At 37.8% G+C, this 16,816-nt stretch overlaps 1 long non-coding RNA gene and 1 other non-coding gene across 2 annotated transcripts in view; both read right to left on the reverse strand.

The window, feature by feature from the left end:
* LOC116873099 overlaps window positions 1–15,347 on the reverse strand; it is a 258,629-nt gene extending 243,282 nt beyond the window's left edge. The window contains exon 1 of the long non-coding RNA XR_004383738.1: window positions 15,280–15,347. This is a non-coding gene — a long non-coding RNA (uncharacterized LOC116873099). The remainder of the gene's footprint in view (window positions 1–15,279) is intronic.
* A 21-nt stretch (window positions 15,348–15,368) lies between these two features.
* LOC116873108 lies at window positions 15,369–15,474 on the reverse strand. Its single transcript, XR_004383743.1, has one exon. It is a non-coding gene; the product is annotated as a U6 spliceosomal RNA (small nuclear RNA).
* Window positions 15,475–16,816: the final 1,342 nt, after the last annotated feature.

Here is a 16,816-nt window from a genome sequence, read left to right on the forward strand (position 1 = left end):
AGGTCTTGCATTGTTCAGATGATTGAGGGAGACAAAAAGAAGTTTGAAAACTTTGGTTTTCCCACAACTTGGTTTTACTAAACTGATGTTTCTTGATCTGAATGATGTATTTAGTATTATAATTACTAATTTTTTTTCTCTTTTGGCAGTATTATCCTGTAAGGTCTAAACTTGTACTTTTCACATAGTTCATGCTTATTAATGATTTGTCAAGTAAAATGAAATGAGACTGGGCTGAGGGTCTAGATGTTTCTCCCTACCCTGAGTGCCCCCCCACTCCGAACGTGGTTTCTGATGAAGCTTCCTCATGGCCCATATCCTTAGGGAAGAGCTGTTTTGGGACCAGAAGGAGACTTGAATATCCTGAGCTGTCTGCAGGAGAATCAAAGCCTTATCTTGTCCTTACCACCATCTTAATCTCCTAATTTTTAAAATGGATGGTAGGGATATTATTGAGAAGCTTGGACAACATACACATTACTCAACCTTGGGGAATGTTGGCCACTTGAGATTGCTTACATCATGCCCCTCCCTCCCTCTGGGATACAGTTAGAGCAGATGAGGGAAGGAAAACTGATATGTGAGAAGCTATTGTCTTCTTTTCAGATGCTGAACTTTAATAGCCTGGTCATTGCTCCTGGGTTAGACTCAGGACTGGTTCACACTCTCACTTATATTTGTACTTAAGTTAGCTTAGAGTAATTAATTATAATCATTGCTTTCATGAAATCTCTATCCAGAAACTGTGTAGGGAAAAAAGGAAATCTTCCTAAATCAAAAATAAGTTCATAAATTTCAAATGTGGTGCCAATGGCTCTCTGTATTGTTAAATTTTAGAATTAGAGGATTTTAGAGCAAAAATAGTGCACAGATCATTTATTTAAGACATTTCATTTTCCTTCCTTCATTATTGGCACATAGTTCTACCATCCAGTTCATTCTGCTTTTATTGAGTGAATTTCAAAGTAATATTCTATCAAATGTCATGTACTTACATAATTAGCATAATTACATATAAGTGCATAATTAGTGTAAATACATGTAATTACATTATTATAGTATGTGATAATCTTGTTAAAAAAAAACCCTTTTTCTAACTTTATGAGCCAAAACATATGCATTGTGCAAGCATATTAGATAATTTTGAATATTCAGTATCTGGCTCTTCTTAATTGATTTAACCAAACACCAAATCTTAGTATGTGTATTTGAAAGATACTATTTTCTTTATTTTTGGCAGTTGTTTCATAGTTTGTGTTGTGTGTGTGTCCATGCTTTTAAAGAAAACAACAGACCTTGAGAAAGAAAACATTGTCTATCTTAGTTTACGTTAGCATATAGAACAAGCAATCTTTAAATTCAAATGAAAAACAGCTTTACATGCAAATTTCACTTGGTCAGAAATTAATAAAACTGTGAAGTCGGTGACCTGTCAAATAATGGGTGTTAAGGAAAATGTTGGATGTCACCTCTACTATGCTGGAGTTCCCAGGGCACCAGAACGAAAAACATACATGGAATCTTAAATACTGAACCAAACAAAGAGAAACACTATAATCAGAGAAACGTACGTAAAATACTATATATAACCACTTTCTTGTCAGTCTCTGTAAACAGTTCTACATACGCCTTGATATTCATTTCCATCCTCTACCAATACCCCAGAATGGTTCTCATATCGAGTATGTCTCTTTGAAATTAAAACCGGAATGTTTTTCCTCATTAATGCCAAAATTCCCCAACCATCACATCAACCCTGTTTGAGGATGGTATATACAGTTTATCTGCAATGATGTTTATATTCTCTGCTTGGCATTGACTGTTAGTGGATAAAATTCTTAAAACACAATGACATTATAGACATATTTTCCTATCTTATTCTTTTGGAAATCACCTGAAATAGCAAATTTAAAGTAGAAAATATATTTAACTGTGATATATAATGTTGAAAAGAGAAGATCGAGTGGAAAACTCATGGGAGAGAAAAATAATTACTTCAATTAGTGTGTGAAGGCAGGTATGTACATACTGACAAGACGGAGGTTACTCTGCCCCTAAAAATTATTCAGGAACTGGTAGCATCACCAATAGAGGAACGGGTAAGACCAGTAACTGAAAATGAAGACTGTATTAATGTCTGTAACATCACCAATTAACCCTTCAGGGCCTCACTTTCCAGCTTATGCAGTTGGAGAACTATTCATTCCCAGCCTAGTTTGGAGGTCAGAGGTCAGAGGTATAACTACCCACGTTGAAACTGAACCAAAAGGTTCTGAACACTGGAACTCCAGGCACAGAAGTGGCCAAAGGTGAGGTACTACACAAAAAGCAAGAAGATCAAGGGAAATTCTACACACTAAGTCAGTGTCAGTATGGTTCCCTAGGCAGGAGACAGGTGGGTTCTCCAGGAAAAAAGAAATCACCTCAGAGAAAATTAAATTAAATTACATTTTACTCAATTGTTAAAAAGAGATCCTGGAAATTAAAGAGTCTAATAGTTACAGACAGAAATTATGTAGAAGGGTTGGATGATGAAGGCAATCTCTCTAAATGGAAGACGGAAAGACAGGTGCTTCGTGTCTCATTTGCTAAACCTCCCGTTACCAGTTTGGCCTCCAAAAGAAGACTCCACGCATATTTCTCCATTAGCCCCATCTAGTTTCCTGCCCTCTCATACTGGGCAGAGAAACTTTCCTTCTCTTCCACAGAAAAAAGAAAACCCACAGATGTGGGCTCTATTTACATTTCCACTTAACCAGAGCATTCTCCTTTGCCCCTGACCTTTCTTTTCTGACCCAGAGGAATGAGCATTTTCCTCTCTGATCTGGAGTATCCCCTTTGGGCCCGGCTTCCTGGCCAAATCCGGCTTCTTTTGATCTCCTCACTGTCCTCTATTTTAGGTTCTTGTCCCTCAGAGCTGTCCTTCCCTCTCCTTTCAGACCTTGCCATGTGTCTTAGTTGGGATCTCTCAGAAGCAGAGACCCAAACAAAGATTCAAGAGCAAGCAGTTTGTCTGGGAGGCAGTGCTAAGAAATACTAGAAAGGGAGAGGGCAACTTACGCAGGGAGAAAAAGAAAGTGATCCAGGGGTTTGTTATCAAGCTAGTTACTACCTGGGGACCCGGAGCTCAGTCTCCCTGGGAAACTCTAGGATCCAGCCACTCACACGTCAGGGACATACCTTAAATGAGGGTTGAAGAAACTGGGATCGTTAGCCAGCAAATGCTTGTTTGACATTAGGTGAAAGCTATTTCTCCAGGCTCTGGCACTTTGGACTCTCCCTCCAAGTAAGAAACCTGTTCCTTCCTGCACTCGGACTAAAGAACACAGGGTTGCAGGAGCGTGACGAGGCATCTTCGGTATGCAGAAGTGAACGCTGAAGCAATCTATTGGGGGGGCGGCTTCTAGCAACAAGTGATAGGGTGCACCTCGTGGACTAAGCGGAAAACCTTAATGGAATTCCTGGCTTCCTTTCCCTCACCTGCTATCACCAGACAGTCACAAAATCCCAAGAATTCTCCTCAAAAATGCCTCACCATGTTCTTTATCTCTTCACTAATTCATCACGAAATCTTTGAATTACTCCAAGAGCCTACTCATTGATTTCTTTCTTATCGTATTACTATCATTTACACAACATAACCTAGTCCACTCTTCATTTCCTACTGTAACCTCCCATTTCCTACAGGACCCATGGGGATTAGAATATTCTAAAAATAAAAACTCTGGAATCATACAGTACTAGGTCTGAATCTTATCTTTGTTCTTTACTAGCTTTATGATCTCTGGCATTGGACTTGATATTCTCTGAGTCTCATTTTCCTCATTTATATACTAGGGATATTTATAATTATCTCGCAGGATTATCTTGGATATGATGAATAAAATTTTTAGTTTGTTTTACTTTTTGGAAGCTCATTAAATGGTAACTGACTTTTATTCTCATGATTGGGATTAGCCCATCACAGAAAGCCCTTTACAGCATTGCCCCTATTCCCCGTCTAGACTCTGCTCCATTTTCCTATGCACGCACCATACACCGCAAACACCTGAGCCTTTTTGCTAGAATCTGGCCATGCTCTTTGACAACTGTTGTCTCGTTTACATTCCAAGAATGCCCAGGAAAACTCCTACTCACGCTTACAGAATGAGCTCAAATGCCATGTCCTTTATGAACTGTTTCCTCATTTTAGGGAGTCAGTCACTCCTTCTTCTGCTACTGCACTACTGTGTTCAAATGTTACTTTTGTACACTTCTTTATGTATGTCTCCCTGACCTGCCTACAGGCTTCTCCAAGTTAAAAATAAAATGATGTTTCCTTTTGTATCACTAGCACCAGATACACAGTCTCCACAATAATTGTCTATTAAATGCAGAGATGAAAAAGTAGATGGATAAAAGACAGATGGATGGATGCAGAGACCGGCAGACAGACAGATGATAGTCATATTACTGTGGACTACTAGTTTAAGATACTATAACTAGTGCTTGTTCCAACGTAGAACTGAAATGAATATTGATTTTCTAAGGCAGGGTTTTAATGCAAGATGCAGAATTTTCAATGTGGCAGGTTATATGTGAAGTATTTTAAAAATATGAATATGATTGAGTTGGCTTAGATTCATATGTGCAATTAGCTTATACTTCCAAATATGTCAAATTATTCAGTGATTGCCAAGATCACACTTAGTAACATGCCCTATAGTAAAGATTAAAAACTCCTGTAACATTCATTCCTCTAGAGCCAATGAACATATCAGTGCAGTTAAATTCTATGTGTGTATCCAGGAAGAGAATGGCATAAGGGTGATGCTAATTACTTCATAATCCGACCAAGGAAGTATAAATACATCCTTGCTAAGATCTCATATATATGAAAATCTGAAAGTATTGACCTTTACTATATCAAAAAGTAGAGCTAGAAGGAAACTGTCAGAAAGTATTTTGTACATTGTATTTGCTTGTAAAAGCAAATCACCTGTTAAAAATGACTAGTGTATTTATATATGGTAGGAAAACACGTCTTACAATTAACTAACCACAGAAAAATTAGAAGTTTCTATAGAAAAGCTCAGAAAGATGGTAGTGCAAAAACTCCATTTATTTATTTATTTATTTATTTATTTATTTATTTATATATAAAAGATTTTATTTATTTATTTGACAGAGAGAGAGAGAGAGAGAGAGATCACAAGTAGGCAGAGAGGCAGGAAGAGACAGAGAGTGGGGAAGCAGGCTCCCCGTTGAGCAGAGAGCCCGATGCGGGGCTCCATCCCAGGACCCTGAGATCATGACCTGAGCCAAAGGCAGAGGCTTTAACCCACTGAGCCACCCAGGTGCCCCAACACTCTTTTTATTTAAAAAAAAAAAAAAAAAAAAAAAAAAAAAACCTCCTCTAGTCCCATAGAATAGTCTTGTTTTGTTTTGATATAGCCTTAGTTTGTTAGATGATCTAGAATATCCATATTCCTGATGATCAAGAACTTGATGGAATTTAGAGACTGATGGTCAAATTGGCTCATCTAAGGAAGGATACATTTTTGTTTATGTTTCGACTGTTTAAAATAAAATAAAATTAAAATCTGAACTTTTTCTCTGTCTTGAGTCACTTGTATTAAGTAGCAAGAAGCAATTTTAAAAACCATTTGTTCATAATATAAAAGTATCGTCAACACAGGAATTGCCATTTAGAGTGATAATGAAGACTCTGTTTTCACACAATGGGAGTTATTTTAGTATTCTTTCCTTAGCTGCTTGCTGTTTCTGGCAATTCACATTGTCAGCAAAGTTAATGCTGGATGTGGAACCTTATAACTACTTTTATTTGTTTTTTAATCTTTTTTTTTCTTTTTCTTAAGTTGTTGATCTAAATTCCAGTTAGTTAACATACAGAGTAATATTAGTTTTAGGCATACAATACAGTGATTCAACACTTCCGTCCAACACACAGTGCTCCTTACAATAAGTGCACTCCATCCCCCTCACCTGTTTCCCCTTCCCCCAGCCCACCTCCCCTCTGGGAACCATCAGTGTATTCTCTAGAGTTAGAGTCTGTTTCTGGTTGGGTTTCTTTAACTTCATTTATTTTGTTTCTTAAATTCTACATGATCCCTGCCTTTACAATCAAGTTCATAATGAGACAAATGACTTAGAGAAGACACAATCAGCCCTTACTCAGAAAATAAGGAACTATGTCTTCTCCAATGAGAAAAAGAAACCTGAAGGACAATTTGTTCATTCAAGTGCTCCCCATGATCCAATTATACCTTCCTTTGATCTTTTTTTTTTTTTAAGATTTTTTTCTTTTTTATTTGACAGATAGATCACAAGTAAGCAGAGAGTCAGGTAGAGAGAGAGAGGAGGAGGAGGCAGGCTCCCCGCTGAGCAGAGAGCCCGATGCGGGACTCGATCCCAGGACCCTGAGACCATGACCTGAGCCGAAGGCAGAGGCTTTAACAACTGAGCCACCCAGGCGCCCCCTTTCCTTTGATCTTATATAAGATCAAACATTTCAAAAATACAGCAAAATACCCATTAATTATTTAAGCCCTAAAATACGCTAATCCAAAGTAAAATTATACTTTTCACGTCTAAGGTTAGGCTGAAGATGGACGGGGAAAACCATGTGTGCCCATGTTCTTTTCTCAGTGTGATAATGGTTGATTTGAATAGTTGTTTCTCTATTAAAAGGTACAGGATAACAATAACAATATGCTCTCTCACTGCATCATACACACCTACCTATTAATCAAAGTTTTTAAATGAGTTACTGACAATGGGAATTATAATTTTTGGGAAATTATAACATCAAATTTTGCCTTACCATAGTTTTTACGCTTTTACAGAGTATATGCTTACCTTCAAAGCAGTAATGGAAATATGTGTGTGTGTATGTGTGTATGTGTGTGTATACACACACACACGTACATATATATATATGGGCATTTTCTTTTGAAATGTGTTTTTGAGGCAGTTTAAAAGACACTCACATTTAGCCTCACTACATTAAAGTACTACTTTTCTTTGGAGTCAAATCTATGTTCCTTGAATTTTTATCCACTTTATTCACTAAATTTGGCTCTCAATGGCAAATGTCTGTTTCCAAAAACCAAATCCAATTTAAAATCATGATTTTTTCCATCAATCTAAGATATTCAAAATATGCACCATGGGATCTTGAAGGCATTAGCATAAGAGATACTTTCCAAAATGTCTTGAGCAGTAAGAACATTACTGAAATATTTCCCCACATTCCAAAATAATTGCCTTAATGAGGTCAATGTTTATTAGAAAATATTAAATCTGGTACATTTGAAAAATAGCTACATTATATAATAGTCACAGACTCATGTGAATACACTGTCCGTTCCTTTATCTATTCTGAACATTTTAAAATCCAAATTCCATACCATTGTCTAGAAGATCTGGCCCCCGTTTCCTTCTCTGACCTCTACTCATTTCCTCCATTCCAGATATACCAACCATCTTCAAAAGTACACACAGCACACGGCTTTCTCTGAGCTCTGCTTGCTGTTGCCCCAAACTAGAATGTTCTATCAATAGATGTTCTCAAAGCTTGATTTCTTACTGCACTCAAATCACTAATCAATTATCACTAGGTCCGAGAGGCCTTCCATGACCACTGCACTTTAAATACCTCCAACCCTTTATCTATTTTCCTCTTATTACCAGGTGATATTACCTTGCCTATTTCTTTGCTTATTATTGGACTTCTGCTCAAGAATGTGAGGTACATGAAGGTAAGGGGTTTATATGCATTTATATGCACTGAATTAACAGTACCTAGAACCATGTGCAACACATAGCAAATGCTCAAGAAATCGCTGTCAAACACTGAGGGATAAGCTGAATAATGTATTAAATCAGAGCCTACCCACCTTGTTCTAGAGACGGGAAAAAGGGAGGAAGAAGAACAGTCTTTCTTCAAGGATCTCAGAGTCCATTAGAAGAGATGGGCCTGCAAACAAATTATCACAACAGGCAGTTTTAAGAGTAATAGGAGTAATAGAGTATACAGTGGATGGCACAAAACAAAGAGCTCTGAATAGTTAATAAAGTTGCCAGGGAAAAGGATCATTTTGGGGCTGAGTCCAGGATCAATTGGGATTTTAACAATCAGGGGGGAAAAATGAAAAATAAAACAACAAAAAACCTAGAAACAGCAAATAGGTCCACTCACTTTAATAAATTTTTAGAATGCTTGTCAGATAGCAGGCAATCTGCTAACCACTAACAAGATACAATAAGTAATGCTAATAATGATCTTGCGATATTTTGGGTATATAAACAGAGAAATAATTTCATGAGTGCGAGAACTATTTTGAGAGCAATATGCACAATGAGCTCATAGAGGAGAACTAGCTGCTTCCTTGTCAGGTGACAGATAGATGGGGAAAATCGATGTTTAACAAGGGCATAACTTTCCCTATTTCATTAACCGTCTGCTTCCACATGCTGGTAAGTTTCCATCGTCCATGAAATTATCTTAAATGGCAAAAGAAACCAGTCCCATGGGGGAAAAGGTCTCTGATACTGGAAACGAATATGAAGATGGTAGAGAAAATTTTGCCTCCAGTTAGCTTTTAGGCTAGACTATCCTGCATATGAAAAACAGTTATTATTCACCAAGCAATTTGAGGCTTTAAAAAAATGTTTGCATGTTTGCTGTTCACTACTGATACAGTGATATCAAATGTATCAGTGATTCTCGTCAAGTCTGTGCATAATTAATTTGGGGAAATGAAAAATAATAGGATATATTCTATTTCTTCTAATTTTGTTCTCTATTCCTCAGTACTACTCACAAAGATTTGTAGTGGAAAAAAAAACTATCTTGAAATGAAATGATAACTGTATGGTGTTTAAGATTGTGAATTACAAAACAGTTTCAATATATCTTTAAAATAAAGTGATGTTTGTTCAGTTAAATATAGAAAACAGATGGATGAAAAGGCTTACAAATTGGTTTAGTGGTTCAATTTTTCTTAGAATAGAAATATTCTTCATAGCATCTTTTGTATAATCTTACAAACATAGGATAATAGCATTATACTGGATCAACAAAGTTAAAACACTAACAAACTTCTTCATGACAAAAATGTTCTACATAGAATAACTAGTCAGGGATATTAAAAAAAATTTTTTTAAAATGACGTTTTTAACACTGAATCCTGTTCAGAGGCATCAGGTGGCAAAAGAAACAGAATTCTTAAAAAAAAAAATTCTATATTCTGTGAATTATAGTCTCATTAATGAACCAACAGTTTAAAAATAAAAATCCTAGGGGCACCTGGGTGGCTCAGTGGGTTAAAGCCTCGCCTTCAGCTCAGGTCATGATCCCAGGGTCCTGGGACCGAGCCCCACATCGGGCTCTCTGCTCAGCATGGAGCCTGCTTCCCTTCCTCTCTCTCTCTGCCTGCCTTTCTGCCAACTTGTAATCTCTGTCTGTCAAATAAATAAATAAAATCTTAAAAAAAATTTTGAAATAGTCTTTTAAAAAAAACCCCTACAATTGGATTTTGTTTTGAAGATTTTTAGTTATTTATTTATTTATTTGACGGAGAGATCACAAGTAGGCAGAGAGGCAGGCCGAGAGAGAGCAGGCTCCCCGCTGAGCGGAGAGCCAGATGTGGAGCTTGATCCCAGGACCCTGAGATCATGACCTGAGCCAAAGGCAGAGGCTTAACCTACTGAGCCACCCAGGCATCCCTGGATTTTGTTTTAGCTTTGCTTTTAGTGATGGACAGTAAAAAACAAAGTATTTTCAGTCATTACTTTTATTAGTTATCTCAGATATAAAAATAAGATTATACAACTTGTCAGAAAAACCCTATTGACTTCAAATCACCATTTTATTCTATTAATATCAGCTGTACGCAGAATCAGCTGTGCTCATCTCTATGAGTGCATCTCAATTCAACTTCTCTGGAGAAAAATATACGCTCCATGAGAGTGTGAACTGGGCACATTCGTGCTGCTTACTTAACCATAAGTTTCTTAGAGGCAGGCATATTCAATGTATATAGTGTTTGGCATATGTTTCCTATGTTGTCAATAGTAAAAAAAAAAAAAGTTCATTCTTTTAGTTCATGAATAAATGCCTATCACAGTATTACAGAGAGGAAAATGCCTTTAAGGAAAATACAATTCTGTGGAAGAATTTATTACAACAATAACTTTATCTTACCTTTAGAAACAAGGAAAGCGGAGGTGGTAAGAATGTTAAAGATGTTTAGAAATCATTTACTTCTGGTATAAAAGAAGATCAAACTCATTCTTACTCTTTTATTTTAGTGAAAATACACTGAACGAGATAAAGCACTTGAACCAAAACAAGTCAGGTCCCCAGTTACAGTCAGCTTTAGTCATAAACAAGTCACATAGGAATGAAGCTTCACTTTTGTGAAATGAGGAGAAATGGACCAGTGTGGCCAGATTCCTACTCACAGAGAAAAAGCAGTAGGACGAATGACATTCACAGAAGAGATAACAATTGGGAATTGTTCATTGAAAAATAAACAATGATGTCTAGCTGTTACTGTAAGGGTGCATATCCTAATTCAGATGGTGCTTCAACACCAAACTTGACCCTTCATCTTCCTTTGTGAATAAGACACTGACTTCAATTAACCGGGAATTATCCAACCATCTTCTACAAGGAGGTAACTAATACGACATCTGTACCAACCTCTTCTATGCCAAAGAAGAACGTTCACTCTATAGGCACCTTCTACACTGCAACAAAGGTTATGAATGGACATAAGCAACTCTAATTTCTTCCTCTTTGTATTTCCTGCTTCTAAGGGCCTCTCCTTCAAGATCCTAGGTGATATAAGGAATTTGGTTCCACCGAACGGGTAGATTACAGAAGCAGAAATAGAAGAGATCTAGACTTTAGTAGGGATAGCATACTCGACTTTCTTACAAAGCTAAGCAGAAATAAGTGACCACAAAGTAATTCTTGGTCCCCCATGACACCAACCTGAAAGCCCAAGTTTCACTATGTGAACTTGAACTACACCTTTAGGAAGGCTTCAGATGGTTTGATGGTTTGATGTCTTGCGTGTCATATGTGACTTATGCTAGTTCTCTTCGGGAAATAGCTGTCACTCAGGTCTTGCCTTTCTCTTATAGGTAGGGACTTTCTCTTGTACTACTCTAGTCAGCTTGGGGCCAGTATGGGTAATGCCATTTCACATAGATCAGTCTCAAGACACTCACATAGGAATGCTTCTCACAAGAATGAGAGAAGTAAAAGCAAATCATATTCAGAAAAGAAGTTTTAATAGTGCCGTAGTGCTTTCTTGATGTTGTGGCTGTGTCTGTCTTTCTACATACCTTCCCTAGTTTTCCCTCTCTCTGGATTATTTTTGATTAGCTTTTATGATCTCTACCTCACTACTATCTTCACCATTTTCCTCATCCAATCCTTTAAACACTCAAACCTCGTAGAAGTAGGACTTCATACTGCTCAAGACTCAGTCAAAGTATTGGAAAATGCACCTGATATAAATGCAAAACTCAAAAGTAATACTTATTTAGGGCCTTACCTTCTTCAGCTTTTTATTCTCATAGTATCCTTTGGTGCTTAACCTCTTCTAAAAGAATCTGTCCCATCAGAAGTAGGCTGATGACAAGTGGCTCTGTCCTCTAACACAATATCCCCACCACATGGGTGCCTGATACAAGAATAAATATTCCTGAACTGGCTAGTGGCTTACAATGGACTCTGACACAAAAGATATGGCCTCAAAGGAGCTAATGCTGGTTTACCTTTCAGTAGGTAAACAGGAATAAGTAGATACATGTATATAGCTAACTCATATGAATCACTGAGAGATTTAAAGAAAAAATTCACTAAATTCTTCTACTGCCTTATGGAGCTCAAGTTCTACCTACCGTCAGGGCGGCCTTTCTGGTTGCTCAGATTTTCCAGAGATTCTGTATTCACTATTTTTCCACTCACATCCTTTTTCAAAACCCTCCTTTAATTAATCTGACCTGAGTAGGCTTCTGCCTCTTAGAAGCAAAAGAGACTAAATAAGGCATTTCTGAAATGAAAAGTACAGATTGAATATGTCACTATGAATTCAAATGAAAAAGAATGCTTAAATTAGCACCAATCCTGGTTGTAATGGCCACAAAGAAGGATGCTAGTCAAGTTCATATTAATAACCTGTTCTAAATTATGGGACAGTAGATCAAAAATATTATTTTCTTAATTATACTAGTGTACAATGGACCCTTACATCTGTCTAGTCCTTGTGTGAGCTCCCTATGCTTTTCTTACCTTTATAATCAGAAATACATATCGAATCGCTCTGATCTCAGACGAAACCAGTATCTATCACCACAAGCACCATAGATTTAGTACCTTCCTACTTAGTGATTGAACTACATTAAAAAAAAAAATCTATTGACAGAATGGACAAACTGTGGTACGTCTATACAATAGAATGCTAGTGTACTATGAATACCATTGGTAACAAAATGAATGAATTATCCATAAATGTAAAAACACAGGTAAATGTCAAAAACATTTGTTGTACTAAAAAAAAAAACCCAACTAACACAGATTATTCCACTTGTATGAAAGTCTGAATCAGGTGCAACAAACCTGTGGTCATACAATCAAGTTGCCTTTGGTACTGGGGGAGAAAAAGGGACTGGAAGAGACTCAATGTAGCCTGCTAAGACACTGAGGAATGAAGGAGCAGTCCATATCTTTTTTTTTTTTTAACAATTTTTTAAAGGTTTTTATTTATTTATTTGACAGACAGAGATCACAAGTAGACAGAGAAGCAGGCGGGCGGGGGAGGAGGCTCCCCGCTAGCGGAGAGCCCGACACGGGGCTCGATCCCAGGACCCTGAGACCATGACCTAAGCCGAAGGCCAAGGCTTAACCTACTGAGCCACCCAGGTGCCCCGGAATGTTCCGTATCTTGAGAGGGGTGTGTGTGTTAACAAAGATATATATTTGTCAAAATTTAGAAAACAGTATGTGTAAAATCTGTTGAATCCAAGTTGTATCTCAATAATGCAAGGTCATTTTATAACAAGACATCTATGTAAATAAACTCTTATTTTTTAAAAGATTTTATTTGCTTATTTGACAGACAGAGATCACAAGTAGGCAGAGAGGCAGGCAGAGAGAAGGGTGGAGGAAGCAGGCTCCCTGTTGAGCAGAGAGCCCGATGTGGGACTCGATCCCAGGACCCTGGGCTCATGACCTGAGCAGAAGGCAGAGGCTTTAATCCACTGAGCCACTTAGGTACCCCTAAACTGCTGTTTTAATCAGTTTTCAAAAACAATGCATCTGGCCTATTTGCCAAAATAGGAAAGTGTGACTACTCCTATTTGCAACAGTGTAAGAATATTTTACCAGATGTATCTTGAGACCTACATCTTTTTTTTTTTTTACAATAGCACATACCTTAGGGTATGTATTTAATAAAATGCTCTATTCTTAACTTTATATTACTGTCTATTCATAATTAAATGGTCAATTTTTTAGTTAGCTGACAGTGGTTTAACCAGTCACTAAGCATACACTATCCTCCTTGATATTTCACTGGGAACTTCTTTAAAGGCTGTTTTTTTCTTAAGAGGAGGAAGAATTCGATCTTAGAAATTTTCATACTGAGAGATTTAGGGAGACAGATCAGACTACAAAATAATGTTTTAATTTAGAATACTGAGACTTTTTCAAACCAATCACTTCAAAGTAGACCTTTTTATTTTTTTTTCCTCTTGCTTCAAAGCATTGTTCATAAGGGATGTATCGAAGCAGGCTGGGAACAGTAATAGGCATGTTTTCAAATGGCATCTTTAATTCCTGCATATGACTTTCTTCAGCCATTGGAGGAATTATCACAGTACTAAGCTATAACTCAAGAGGCACTTGCATGGGAGGTCTTAATCTAGGCCTTTAAAAAAAATAATGAATAATCATTTCTCCTTTCCTCTATGCATGTAGTAAATCACTAACTATACATGGATGACTGGTCATGGTGGGGAAATAGTCACATGATGTAATAAAAAATTTATATCATTGCAAGGCAAAAATAGCTTTTAAAACTGCTTTCTTATTCTATAACAATTGAAAATGAGGCTATATATTAATCTCCAGAGTATTCATCTGTGATATCAGTCTTTAGGTTATTAGCAGCATATATCATTAGCTGTTAAGATGGTGATACTAGGGTTGCCCAAATGTCAGAATGAGATTGGCTATACGAACTTACTGTTCTAACAGGTTGGGTCTAGTCTGACCTTTAGGTTTTTGTAAGTGTAAGCAGAAAATGGCTTGACTGTGTTTATTCTAATTCTCTTACTCACTGGTTACCTCTGGGCATTTTTTAAATGCAGGTGAAACAATCTTTTAATTTGAGTTGAAGTACAAAGAGGAGGCCAGTGAGCCACAGTGAGAGCCCAGGCCACTGGAAGCATGTGCTTACCCTCGCCAATGTTAAATAACTTCTACATAAAATATTACGAATGTGGGAGCACCTGGGTGGTCCAGTCGGTTAAGTGTCTGCCTTTTGCTTAGGTTATGATCCCAGGTTCCTGGGATCGAGCCCTGAGGCTCCCTGCTCAGTGGGGAGTCTGCTTTTCCCTCTCCTCCTGCCACTCATCCTCTTTCTCTCTCTCTCAAATAAATAAATAAAATCTTTAAAAAATTAAAATAAAAAATACTACAAAGTAACCGGTTGCTCTGATCCTTCTCCTTCTATAAACACTCAGAGAGGTGTGCTTACCCCAGTTTTAGTACTTCTTACACTGTCATTACCTATTTTTGTGTCTTTCATGGACTTTTACACTCACTGAAGTCAGTGTCAGCCTCTCACTTTACTCTAATACCCACAAAAGCACCTCTTTTCTTGGCTTCCCTTAAGAACTATACATGAGATTTTAAAACATTCTAATTACTTTCCATTTAAACAGCATTATTACAACATGTTGCTTGGAGCACCACGAGCTGGGTTCTCGGGCCACCTTGGGGTATGTGTAGGTCGACGCTATGACAGTCAGTGGAGCAAAAGAAGCTCCATGGTTATCTTCCTCATACGCAGACTTTCCCCATGATGTTTTTGTTGATGGCACATATTCCAATGCATTCCAGCAAATAATGTAGTAAGAGTGCTGGAAGAGATATAGTGACTCTCCAAAATTACAATTTTTATCTTTTGTATTAGTTTCCTATGGCTGACATAATAAACTACCACTGGTGGCTATAATGACACAAATTTATTTTCTTACCATTCTAGAAGCCAGCAATCCAAAGATGAGCTAAAGTCAAGGTAGCAGCAGGCCTGTTTCATTTGGCAGGGAAGGATCCATTCTTATTTTTAAATATGGAGCGCTTCACGAATTTGCATGTCATCCTTGTGCATGCGTCATGCTAATCTTCTCTGCATTGTTCGATTTTAGTGTATGTGCTGCCAAAGCGAGCACACGGCAGGACCGTTCTTAGCCTCTTCCAGCTTCCGGTGGCTGCTGGCACTCCTGGCCTATAGGCACAACACTCCAAAATCCGCCTCACTGATCACTTCGCCTTCTCCTCTCCTTGTTCTTCTAAGTGGACATGTGATTATATTTAGGTCCACCTGGATAATCCAGAAAAATCCTCCCACTTTAAGATCCTTCACTAAATCATACCTGCAAAGTTCCCTTTGCTATATAAGGCAGCATTCACAAATTTCAGGAATGAGGACAAAGATATGTCTGGGGGCCATTATTCAGTCTACCATATCTCCTAAAGCTCACTGATTTCCTTAAACACAAAACAGAATATTCTTAGGGAGTGGGAAGGGGTCACTAATGGCAGTGATGACAATGGTAAAAACAGTAGTGATATTTGTCTTTAAAAAAATTTTTTTGAAGATTTTATTTATTTGACACAGAGAGAGAGAGAAAGAGATTGCAAGTAGGCAGAGAGGCAGGCAGAGGGAGAGAGGGAAGCAGGCTCCCTGCTGAGCAGAGAGCCAGATGCAGGGCTCAATCCCAGGACCCTGAGACCATGATCTGAGCTGAAGGCAGAGGCTTAACACTCTGGAGCCACCCAGGCACCCAGTAGTGATATTTGTAACAATAAAAATTACAGACGTAGTTACAATGATAGCAGTGATATGAGTAGCAACAGCAGGTGTAGCTGCTACCGTTACTGAGTACCCCTGATATGCCACACCCCTCCCAAGGATCCTAAGCCTTAGTCTTCACAACAGTCCTAAAAGAAAGGCACTGATTTACTTTATTATTTTCTCCACTATCCAGATGAGAAGAATGAGGCTGAGACCACTGAAGAGCCTTCATAAAGTCATACCCCTAAAGCTTGGCAGAACTGGAATTTAAATACAAAACAAAACAAACAAACAAAAAAAAAAGGACTTTGAAATCCAGACAATCCACTACATCCTTCTGATACCCAAGGTGGCAATGGTAGCATATCTTCCAGGATAATCTGAACCCTGATATTTCTAACTGTGAAAGGCAAATTGGACAGCTTTGATATAGTAAAATAAACCATTTCTGGTTTTGAGAGACAGAGAGAGAGAGAGAGACAGAGTGTGCATACACATCAGGGAGGGGAAGAGCAGAGGGAAAGGGAGAGAGAGAATCTTAAGCAGTTTCCGGGCTCAATCTCATGACCCTGAGATTGTGACCTGAAATTAAGAGTCAGACACATAATGGACAGCAACACAAGTGCCCCTAAAATAAACTTTTGAATGACAGATGTCTCCATAAGCACAATGAAACATAAGCAATAAACCATGGGGAAATATTTTTTTCAGTATAA

Source organism: Lontra canadensis, unplaced genomic scaffold (genome assembly GCF_010015895.1).
Source record: "Lontra canadensis isolate GAN:19392208 unplaced genomic scaffold, GSC_riverotter_1.0 scaffold31, whole genome shotgun sequence".
Classification (NCBI taxonomy): domain Eukaryota; kingdom Metazoa; phylum Chordata; class Mammalia; order Carnivora; family Mustelidae; genus Lontra; species Lontra canadensis.